The 12666-nt window shown below is 41.0% G+C and overlaps 1 pseudogene; it reads right to left on the bottom strand.

Moving 5' to 3' along the window:
* Positions 1-9896: 9896 nt before the first annotated feature.
* LOC128043825 (suppressor of cytokine signaling 6-like) lies at positions 9897-11468 on the bottom strand (annotated as a pseudogene).
* Positions 11469-12666: the final 1198 nt, after the last annotated feature.

Below are 12666 nucleotides of genomic sequence, written 5' to 3'. Positions count from 1 at the left end.
ATATCTCACAAGTGAGTGTTTTCTAGAGCACTGTCTCAGCAAAACCTCTGGTCACTGTTGGACACAGTCTAACCCTTCTTGTAAAGAAAGAAGATCCCCAGTCCTCCCTTGTATTGTATCTGCAGAGTAAATAAAAGTCAGAGATTAAGCAAGATGAAGGAGCATTTTTCTGTTCTTAGGATAGTAGGAAATAAGGCAAGATTGTTCATTATGTAAATATTTATTATTCATTCATTTATTTACTTTATTTTAGCTAGAGAGGACTCAGGTACATGCTTTGCTGGAAAGCAGAAGGGTTCATTAATGAATCTCCAACTGGGAATCAAAAATGAACATTTGCTGTAGCATTTATTAAACTATCTCTTGGCAACAAAGATCGGTGGTTTGTGAAAGGTGGATTAACAGGACAGTTGCAGTTAGTGTGGGAACCCTAAAACTCTAACCCTGAGATAGTAATGGCAATTTTTATGCAAATGTCTCATGTATCCAGCTATCTTATAAAGACTTTTTTTCATGATCAAACAAGAAATAAAGGATTACAAGGTATGAGCACATCTATTCAAAACTGAAAGTGAAGGTGAAAGTTGCTCAGTCGTGTCTGACTCTTTGCGACCCCATGGACTATACAGTCCATGGAATTCTCGAGGCCAGAATAGTGGAGTAGCCTTTCCCTTCTCCAGGAGATCTTCCCAATCCAGGGATTGAACCCAGATCTCCCACATTGCAGGCAAATTCTTTATCAGCTGAGCCACAAGGGAAGTCATTGAAAACTGAGCACACCTTGAAATATTTAGAAACTTAAACATCCAAAAACTATTGCAAGATGGTGACTTTCTTGTATAATAGTGCATAAAGTGTGCTTTGTGGGGAGTTTAATTACATTTTGATGAAATTTTTATAACTCAAATGAGTGTTGCTTTTAAAATCCTTTATGGTGACTTGATATAGACCAACCAAAATTATACAACTTCACACTGAATGCTCTGTTTGGGAAATAGTCTTTTGAGTAAGTAAGCCTTTTTGTGTGCCAAAGAGGGAGAAGGCTTTTATCGTCACTGTCTATGGACTGAGAAACATGAAACATTAGAAGAGGTCTGAGCCCATAATTCAACTTAGTGATTTGCCCAATGTCACTCAGCTTGTCGTCATGACCAATTCGAACTTTCTGTTTTTGATGCCACACCAGTGATCTTTTGATGACTTTTGTTATAAAACTCAAATAAGTCGCCTTCTGTAAATGAATAAATTTATTTCAGTTAAGAGAGACATTTATTCTTAAACTGATTTCTAATAAGTATTTCACTGACTTCCCATTATACAGATGAGAAAATGCTGACCAAAAATGGCTGAACAGATTACCTCAAATCAAAGATCTAATACTTCTCAGAGCTGATGCAAAATCTTTGGGCTCTTTGTTTTGTTGCCTTTCAAAATATTAAGCAAAAATATCTATTATTAGAGCTGAAGTATTTAGTCCATACATAATTAATTAAAATAGAATTTAGCACTTTTGTTAAAAAATGAGATACATGAAGAGTTTGTTAAAATTTGTATCTTTTGAATCCTTTTGCCAATTCATTTGCTGTTTTTGAGAATATAAATGTTAAAAAAATATTAAACCCAATTTAAGTATATGCATGTAATTATTTCATTTATATCTTTTGTTTGCATTATTTTCTTTTTACTTCAAGGAATAAAATTAATATTTAAATTTTATTATGTAAATACCACACATCCATGCTAAATCCAATTGGCAAGTGTGTGCTTCTGATCAAAATCTTGGCAAATCACCCAGCATCTGGGGTCCAATTTTCTTTGCTTATTCCACTGATATCATTTATAGTGTTTTGAAAGATAGCCTGTTACGTATTCATCTACATAATTGACACAGCTAAGGTTCAGATGAGTCCCTGCATTTACTTCTTTCACAAACCATTAGCCAAAGCAACTTTGTTTCATTTTCCTGTGAACTTATTCAAGTTGCTGATTCCTGTAGGAACTGGGTTTAGTAGAAAAAGGTGAATGAAGATTCGTGTTTATTTTATAAAACTCAAATTCAGCCTTCAATCTAAACTTCAATTCTAAATGTAGTGTCTACACTTTTGAGAAAAAGGACTTCCTTAAAAGAATATGTCCTATTTTTGAGTCTCATGGTGTTCTTATTAAGCATATTGAATCTTGAAATGATTAACTGTTGTTGTTGTTCAGTTGCTCAGTCATGTCCAGATCTTTGTGACCCAATGGACTGCAACATGCCAGTCTTCCCTGTCCTTCATTATTTCCCGGTGTTGGCTCAATTCATGTCCATGGAGTCAGTGATGCTATCTAACCAATTCACCCTCTGATGCCTTCTCCTTTTGCCCTCAATCTTTCAAGCATCAGGGTCTTTTCCAAAGTGTTGGCTCTTCACATCTGGTGGCCAAATTATTGGAGCTTCAGCTTCAGCATCAGTCCTTCCAGTGAATATTTCACGTTGATTTTCTTTAGGAATGACTGATTTGATTGATGACTTTGCTGTTCAAGGGACACTCATGAGTCTTCTCCAACACCACAATTCAAAAGAATGGATTGTTTGGTACTCAGTCTTCTTTATGGTCCAGCTTTCACAACAGCACATGATTACTGGAAAAAACCATAGGTTTGACTATAAGGATCTTTGCCAGCAAAGTGATGTTCTTACTTTTTAATACATTAGATTTGTCATAGATTTTCTTCCAAAAAGCAAGCATCTTTTAATTTCATTGCTGCACTTACTGTCTGCAGTTATTTGCAGTTCAGTTCAGTTGCTCAGTCATGTCCAATTCTTTATGACCCCATGGAGTGCTGCAGGCCATGGGCAGGATTCCTTGTCCATCACCAACTTCTGAAGCTTGCTCAAACTCAAGTCCATCAAGTTGGTGACACAATCCCACCAGGTCTTTTCCAATGAGTCAGTTCATCTCATCAGGTGACCAAAGTATTTGGGCTTCAGTTTCAGCATCAGTCTTTCCAATTAATATTCAGGGCTAATTTCCTTTAGGATTGACTGGTTGGATCTCCTTGAAGTCCAAGGGACTCTGAAGAGTTTTCTCCAACACCACAGTTCAAAAGCATCAATTCTTTGGCGCTCAGCTTTCTTTATGATCCATCTCTCGCATCCATACATGACCTCTGGAAAAACCATAGCTTTGACTAGATGGAACTTTATTGGCAAAGTAATATCTCTTCTTTTTAATATGCTGTCTAGGTTGGTCATAAATTTTCTTCCAAGGAGGAAGCATCTTTTAATTTCCTGGCTGAAGTCACCATCTGCAGTGATTTTGGAGCCACCAAAAATAAAGTCTCTCACTGTTTCCAATTTTTCCCCATCTATTTGCCATGAAGTAATAGGACCAGATGCCATGATCTTCGTTTTCTGAATGTTGAGCTTTAAGCCAACTTTTTCACTGTTTTCTTTCACCCTCATCAAGTTCTTTAGTTCATCCTCATTTTCTGCCATTGGAATGGTATCATCTGCATATATAAGTTAATTAAAGAGCATGATAATATGGAGCCTTGTCCTATTCTTTTCCAAATTTTGAACTAGTCAGTTGTTCCATGTAAGATTCTAACTTTTAGTATGGCTTGCTTTTCCTAATCCTTTTCAATGCACTGATGAACATTATTTTTATGGCATGAAGTCAGCTTATTTTATTAGGCATGCTACTTCATGAAGAGCAATAGATTTTAAATAAAGTATTTTCATACTTTCATTTTGACTGTGGGATTGGTCATCAAGATCCATGTTAAAATTGTAAACTCTGAAATGCCAATTAGTATCAGAACAGAGCCTGAGTTATAAGGGTAATTTGTAAGAGGAGTTGAAAGAAATACGATGTCTATTCTATTACACTTCAGGTTTTTTTTTTTTTGTGTGTGTGTGTAAGGTAATTTAAGATTACTGGTAAAGGATATGTAGCTGATTTTTTTTAATGATTAAACAAAAGTATATGCACAATGTATTTGAGTCAATCAAACATACATGTTGATTCTATAACACTCAAATACATGACTTTAACTTCTTCAACTTTGATAATTGAGTCATATTAAGAATGGACCACTTCACTATTTCACACCGGAAGAAATTCCAACAAGAAAAATTCTCCCATTTATCCAAGGTCATACAGCTTTTTAAGTATAAACAATTCAAATGCAAATTTATTAACACCTATGAATTCATTGTTAATGAAATATAATGTGGATGTTTAAACATGAAATGTCTAAGTAAATGTGTGGGTCACTTTTTACTCTCCTTTCAATGTACTTCCATCAAAAGTGGGATCTAGTGTTCACTGACATTTTGCTTCTCCTGAGCAGAAAATCTGAATAGCAGCGGTACAATCTTCTTCATCCTGTTTAGGGAACAATATTTTGTAATGTGTAGAAAATATTTTTATGGTCAGATTTTATTGATTAAATTTAAAATTATTGTTTTACAAAAATAGATTCAATATTTAGATGTAAACTATCAATAAGGACTGTCAACTAAAAAAAGATGTACAACTTGAGAGTCTCAAGTTAAGTTTTATTTGGGGCAACGTGAGGACTGCAGCCTGACACACAGCACCTCAGATAGCTCTGAGAGACTACTTCAAAAAGTTAGTGGGAGGAAGATCAATATATAAGGTTTTGGTGAAGGTGGAGTTCAATAACATTGAAAGTGAAAAGAAAGTGTTAATCTTTCAGTCCTGTCCAACTCTTAGTGATCCCATGGACTGTAGACCATCAGGTTTCTCTGTTCATGGGATTTCCTAAGCAAGAATACTGGAGTGGGTTGCCATTTCCTTCTCCAGTGCATCTTCCTGACCATTAAGCACTCATTTTACAAAACGTTTTCTGCTAGTCACAGGATCTCATGCCACCATGAAAGGATTTATTGCTTTTCTAGATATGAGGAGATGAAACCATCGATACCATAAAATCTTTTTCTGAAAACACCCAACTGTCTAAAGACCTGTCCCACCAGATTCCCTGGAGCACAGAGTGCCTCACTCCATTCTGAACTCCCGCAGGGGTTGTTGGAATGTCAGCAGCTGCAGCAGCACAAGGTTTAGTCTCTGCAGAGGCAGATGGCAAAGGACCTAGTTTAGTTGTTGACAAAGCTCTCGTAAAGTGAAAAATTGTAGCTGACAAAACAAAGTTTATAACTTTTCAGGAATTAATTGTGGTAATATAGGGTTACAAAATTTGTATGCATAGGCTGACATGCTCTCTTTAACTTAAAAAAAGATAAGTTTAAGATATATGTCATTACTGCTGCAAATATAACCCCTTGCTATTTTCAGGGAATCTATGCTGAGTTGTTGAGTGTTAGTTGTCCAGTTGTGTCCAAATCTTTGCAACAATGGACTCTGTAGCCTGCCAGTCTCCTCTGTCCATGGAATTCTCCAGGCAAGAATACTGGAGTGGGTTGCCATTTGCTTCTCCAGAGATCTTCTCAACCCAGAGATTGAACCCAGGTCCCCCTCATTGCAGATTCTTTACTGTCTGAGTCATACTAAAAAGTCATACTAAAACACAAATCTGATTAAGTCATTTTACACTTAAACCTTTATTTGTCTCCCAGAAACCTGAGAATAAATTCAGATTCTTCAGTATTACATACTAAGTTTTTTAAATCAAGTCTTTGCTTAATTGTCAATATCTCTTTCCACTCCCAACTCTTGTGACAGTGTCACAGTATTGATATTTTGTTCATTTCCATGCTTTTTGCTTTTCATATTTTTAGCTTCTTTTGCAATGAAAGAAAGTCACATCTTATCCCTGATATTTATCGCAATTTTTAAAGCGAATGACTGAAGCAGCTTTCTAAACTATTCTTCATATTCTTCCTATCCAGTCTTTCTCCACTGTGACTCTTTTGCTTTGGATACTCTTCATGATTAATTAAAATCTCTCCATCTCTTTTCCTTTCCCCAAACTCTTGCCTCTCCATTCCTCATTCTACCATCTAGAGGCTGATTTTTAATACACACTAGATTAACCTACCTTCTCTTTGAAAAGTATACACAAGATCATCATTACCTAAAGAAGTAAATGCAAAGTTACTGGCACTCAAATCAAAACTTCCACAATATAGCTTCAAAATGCCTTATCTGTCTTAGCTTATACATTTCTATTTTACTTCCATGAATTCAATTCCAAAGAAGCTCAATTACTCCCCATTTTCCTGAGAACATTTTCATCTCTATTGTTCATTTTAAAAAGTTTGCATTGTTTAAAAGCCATTCAAATATCCCAAGCTGGTGGAGTAAAAGGATGTGAACTCATCTTCTCCTGCGACAACTCCAAAATTACAACTCGCTGGTGAACAACCATCAACAGGAGAATTTTGGATCCAACCAAGAAAAAGATACCCCATGCCCAACGGCAAAGGAGAAGCCCCAGAAAGATGGTAAGAGGGGCAAAATTGCATTTAGAATCAAACCCTATACCCAACAGAGATCTTGGAGGGCTCAAACAAAACTTTACATCACCAGGAGACCCCACATAGATGGAGCCAGACAATCTTTTGAGTGTATGAATGTCTTCTGCAGAAGAATGCATCAGCAGTGGCTTGCCACAGGGACAGGGGCTCTGGGTGCAGCAGACCTCAGTGTGGCATAAGCCCTCTTGAAGGAGGTCACCATTAACCCCAACATAGAGCTGCCAGAACTTACACAGGACTGGGGAAACAGACTCTTAGAGGGCACAAACAAAACCTTGTGTACACCAGTACCCAGGAGAAAGAAGCCATGACCCCATAAGAGACTGATCCAGACTTGCCTGTGTGTCCAAGCGTCTCCATCAGAGGCATGGGCTTGCAGCATCCTGCTGCGGGGTTGGGGTCACTGAGTGCTGCAATGAGTGCAAAAGACCTTTTGAAGGAGGTTACCAGGTATCTTCATTACCTCCACCATAGTTTGGGCTCAGGTCAACAATAAGGAGGGAACACAGCCCTGCCCACCAACAGAAAATTGGGTTAAATATTTACTGAGCATGGCCCTACCCATCAGAATAAGAAACAGTTTCCCCCACTCTCTTTCCCATCAGGAAGCTTCCATAAGCCTCTTATCCTTATCCTTCAGAAAATGACAGAATAAAAACCACAATCACAGAAAACTATTCAAACTGATCACAAGGACCATAGCCTTGTCTGCTTAATAAAACTATGAGCCATGCTGTGTAGGGTGACCCAAGATGGTCAGCTCATGGTGGGAGGTCTGACAAAATGTGGTCAACTGGAGAAGGAAATAACAAGCCACTTCAGTATTCTTGCCTTGAGAACCCCATGAACAGTATGAAAAGGAAAAAAAAAAAGAAAAGATATGACAATGAAAGATGAACTTGCCAGGATGATAGGTGCCCAGTATGCTACTGGAGAAGAGTGGAGAAATAACTCCAGAAAGAATAAAGAGATGGAGCGAAACCAAAAACAATGCCTAGCTGATGTGGATGTGACTAGTGATGGAAGTAAAGTCTGATGCTGTAAAGAACAATATTGCATAGTAGCCTGGAATGTTAGGTGCATAAATCAAGGTAAATTGGAAGTGGCTAAACAGGAGATGACAAGAGTGAAGACTGATATTTTAGGAATCAGAAAACTAAAATTGACTGGAACAGGTGAATTTAACCCAGATGACCATTATATCTACTATTGTGGGCAAGAATCCCTTAGAAGAAATAGAATACCCATCATAGTCAACAAAACAGTCCAAAATGCAGTACTTGGGTACAATTTCAAAAATTACAGAATGATCTTTGCTCATTTCCAAGGCAAACAGTTCAGTATCACAGTAATCCAAGTCTATGCCCCAACCAGTAATGCTGAAGAAGCTGAATGGTTCTATGAAGATCTACAAGACCCTCTAGAACTAATACTCCCCCCCCAAAAGAAAGATGTCTTTTACATTATAGGCGACTGTAATGCAAAAGTAGTAAGTCAAGTGATACCTGGAGTATCAGGCAAATTTGGCCTTGGTGTACAGAATGAAGCAGGGCAAAGGCTAACAGAGTTTTGCCAAGAGAATGCATTGGTCATAGCAAACACCCATTTCCAAAAACACAAGAAAAGACTCTACATATGGACATCACGAGATGGTCAAAACAAAAATCTGATTGATTATATTCTTTGCAGCCAAAGATGGAGAAGCTCTAAACAGAGAAAAACCAGACTGGGAACTGACTGTGGCTCAGATCATGAACTCCTTATTGCCAAATTCAGACTTAAATTGAAGAAAGTAAGGAAAACCACTAGACCATTTAGGTATCACCTAAATAAGATCCCTTACAATTGTACAGTGGAAGTGACAAATAGATTCAAGGGATTAGATCTGATAAAGTGCCTGATGAACTATAGATGGAGGTTCATTACATTGTACAGGAGGTGGTGATCAAGACCATCCCTGCGAAAAAGAAATGCTAAAAGGCAAAAAGATAGTCTGAAGAGGCCTTCCAAATAGCTAAGAAAAGAAGAGAAGAATCTAAAGGCAAAGGAAAAAAGGAAAGATATAAGCATCTGAAGGCAGAATTCCAAAGAATAGCAAGCAGGGATATGAAAGCCTTCCTTAGTGATCAATGCAAAGAAATAGAGGAAAACAATAGAATGGGAAAGACTAGAGATTTCTTCAAGAAAATTAGAGATACCAAGGGAACACTTCATGCAAAGATGGGCTTGATAAAGGACAGAAATGGTAGGGACCTAACAGAAGCAGAAGATATTAAGAAAAGGTGCAAAAATAAACAGAAGAACTGTACAAAAAATATCTTAATGACCTAGATAGCCACAATGGTGTGATGACTCACCTAGAGCCAGACATCTTCGAATATGAAGTCAAATGAGCCTTAGGAAGCATCACTATGAACAAAGCTAGTGGAGGTGATGGAATTCCAGTTGAGCTATTTTTTTTTAACTTTATAGACTTTAATGTTGCAAGAGCATCTCATCCATTTATGAAAAGCATTTCTCCATCAAGTTCACCCAAGAAATATTGTCTAAGCTAAAGAAATCATAGATAAAACATTTTATCAGAGGAAAGTATAGATAACAAAAAATTGCTTGTCACAGGAAACTAAGATCTAATTTCTTTAATAGTTCTAGTTTCATAGATCTTTATATGTTATGCCAATATGTACCAGAGTTTAATGACAGAAAAGGCAACAATTTTTAAATTGGTTGTATACATTTCTTTACAACTTTTTAGTGTAAGACAACTTATTAAAACAGAAGAACCACAAGATGAAAATGATCAACAGAAAAATCAAACTTCTCAGAACCAAAAGACCGCAAAACATCAAACAATTTAGAAATGAATGTGGCAGAAGGATATGTAGCAGACCTGCATTCCATTACCCCAGGTTATTTCAGTTCACAATTTCAAATAAATTTTTGTAGAGCATGAAATTAAAAATCATTTTTGGTGTAGTTGTAAACTCTGTGATTAATCACACGGCTATGCTGACTCAACACTATCTTTGAAGATGATCCATTGAAAGAGAGACAAAACAGGTTCATTCCATAAGTTTCATTCAACTTTACTTAGGATTGGATACACATGAATATGCTTTTAATGCATAAAATCACAGTGGATAACAGCAAAGGACTGGGGGTGGGTGAGTAAGGAGAATCTGATCACTCATAGTGTAATTATTCTGCACATTTATGAAAAACACTTCACACTTCCTCAAACCTCAAGACTTCCGTTTTTAAAGAACCAAAATAAACCCAAGACACCTCGCGGACTGTTCCCCACCCCTAAACGAACTGGATACTCTTTTCCACATAAAACTAAAATAATAGTATGGCAGCAAAAGATTCTGATAGCGATGAAGTCTGTAAACTGTATCTCAGTCTCTCTTTCTTACTCCCAAAGTGCAAGATGCTAGGTTGCGGTTCTCTCTCAGTAGTGCTTTTCCTGTAAGTAATCCTTCATTTTGTTGGACAGGGGCAGTGTCAGGATCAGGTCTATCCAGGTGTACTGGCCGATGACGAATCGGCACAAGTACTGCAGTGAGCGCACCTGTAGGAAGCGTGACACCAGGTTGCTGAGCCGCACTGGGTAGGCGGCGCAGCCTGGCAGTCACGAGCCTATCAGAAGGCCCTGTTCTCCGAGTCCCTAACGGAGTGCTCAATCAGGTCCACGATGGACGTGTGTCCCTCTATGTCCGAGCTGTTCACAGAAGCTAAACCTGCCATTGGTGTGTTCCATTATGGTGTGGAGGGTCCTGCGGTGGGTGCGGAAGCTCACGCTGAGCAGGTAGTGGTCGTCGGAGCTCTCCCTCACCAGGAAGGAGCCATCAGGTGTGTTGACCAGCTTGCCCACCACCTCCCAGCTTGTGATGGGTCTCCAGTACCAGCCCTGCTTGGCCAGCTTCTTGAGCTCCTCCATCAGGCTGGTCATCACCATGGGGCTACTGCTTTGCACCCAGTCATATACCCTGGCCACCCTGGGGGCCGAGCTGGGATCAAAATTCAAGTGGCCGCACATGCTCTCAGCCACGTGGGCTTCCGGGAAGGTCAGCTTGGTAAAGTTCCTTTGTCTCAGATCAGTCTGCAGGGGAGGTAGTAGTGGTGTGTGTGTGTGTTTCTCTGGGCTGGGTTGGGGGCGGGGAAAGGGGCGAGTGGGGGCGGTTAGGGGCCCACCCGGGCCCACCCTCAAGGTCTGCAGCAAGACCCCCGTGGTGCCCATCAGCAAGCTGCCCACCGGCTAGTGGGTGAAGAGCTTGGGGGCCACGACAAGGTCCCGGTGGGCCGGATGCTTGTAGTCCTCATGCTGGTGGTAGGGGAAGGGGTCCCCGGCCGCTGGGGGTGGGGCGGCAGAGACCTCCAACGGGGAGGAGCCATCCAAAGGCACAGTGTACTGGATGTGGTCCCGAGCCACCAGTCCAAGGAAGACTGGCACGTGTTTACCCAGGCAGAGGCACAGGTCCCCAGAATGGGACACGGAGCTCCCAAGTGGGTCCACAAGCTCCGGACACACAGGGTCGGCCTGGCGGAGGTCACTGAATTCCTTGTGCAGGCTGGCGCCTTGACCTGCAACTCCATCCGGATGCACATTTCCTCCGTGGAAGTGGGGTGCAACGGCCAGGGCATGGGGCTGTAGTGATGGCTGCACAGCAATATGGAGTGCATGGGCTTCAGCGACTGCACATCCTTGAACACCAGGGGCGCCGACGACAACGAGAGCGCCCCAGCTCCATGCCACCCTTGCCCTTGGCCTCTGCTTGGCGCTCAGCAGTCTTTTCAGTGTGCCCATGAGGCTCTCGCTCTTGGGTCGATTCTTGCCCATTTCATCTTCACCGTGGAGATCACAGCCAGCCATCTCCTTCCTGTAGCAGCTCCCAAACAAGGACTCCTCTTTCCTGAAGTTGCTGGCTTGTGCTGGCTGTTATACGACCATGAATTCTGAATCTTCTTTGCTCTTACTCAAGCTGAAAGATTTCCAGAAGATCTTAAGACTGATTTTCTTCATTCTGACTAGTTACCTGATCTGAGGGGCTCAATTTTTCTCGGGGATATTATCATCGAACACCTGGGTAGGCTGCAGGGAAGGCTGCATCCATGGGTTCTTCCAGCTTCATTTCCTCTTTGGAAGTCACTGTCTGGAGCCAGACTGCTCTGGCTCACCTGAATCCCAGCTCCATCTTCGTCAGTTGTGTGATCTTAGAGGTATCGGTGTCCATCACCCAAGTTAGTGGTGAGGTTTCAACGTGTTCATAAAAGTGATGTCACTAAAAATGCCACCCAGATAAAGCTACACAGGTGCTTGTGGCTAAAGGTGGGAGGAACAACAGTAATACCCACTCTGTATGAGTGGGGAAGCTGAGGCAGAGATCACAGCACTCACCTACTCCCCTGATTCTGCAAGATGATCTGCTTAATCTAAACTATGGGAGACTTCTGCTGCATAATTCATTCTGGTAAAAATGTGGTATTAATCTGGTGAAAGATTTCAGGACAGCATGGTGACTACTGCAGGGGTTTACTGACGCTCAGACGGCTTCGGCTCCCAGGCCTTCAGAGATGTGATCTCTTCTTTGTTCCTTGTTCTCTACTACTCAAGATTTGGCTCCCAAGGACAATGGAATAGCCACCGATCCCCAAACATAGCCTCCAAATGTGATGTTCCAGCTGCAGCCTCTCTGCTTCCTTGCCCAGCACCGACACGACTGCCATGCTCTGTCCTCCTCTCCTCAACTCCTCCTCCCACCACCTTCCTCCTTCTTCTCCTCCTCTTCCTCCAGGAAGGGCACCCTGGCTGACTGCCTGAGAAGAACCACAGCCAAGGAACTGAGCTGGATGCCCCGCACCCACTACTCGGCCACTGGCACAGGGGGGCATCTGCTGAGTTAATTCAAATCCTAAAAGATGATGCTGTGAAAGTGCTGCACTCAGTAGGCCAGAAGATTTGGAAAATTCAGCAGTGGCCACAGAGCTGGAAAGTGTCAGTTTTCATTCCAATTCCAAAGAAGGGCAATGCACAAGAATGTTCAAAGTATCCCACAATTGCACTCATCTCAGCATTGGAGAAGGAAATGGCAACCCAGTCCAGTGTTCTTGCCTGGAGAATCCCAGGGATGGGGGAGCCTGATGGGCTGCCGTCTATGGGGTCACACAGAGTCGGGCACGACTGAAGTGACTTAGCAGCTGCAGCAGCAGCACATGCTAGC

This window comes from Budorcas taxicolor, chromosome 2, assembly GCF_023091745.1.
Source record: "Budorcas taxicolor isolate Tak-1 chromosome 2, Takin1.1, whole genome shotgun sequence".
NCBI lineage: Eukaryota > Metazoa > Chordata > Mammalia > Artiodactyla > Bovidae > Budorcas > Budorcas taxicolor.
Note: the sequence above shows the minus strand (reverse complement) of the source record. Positions and strands in the feature narration are given on the sequence as shown.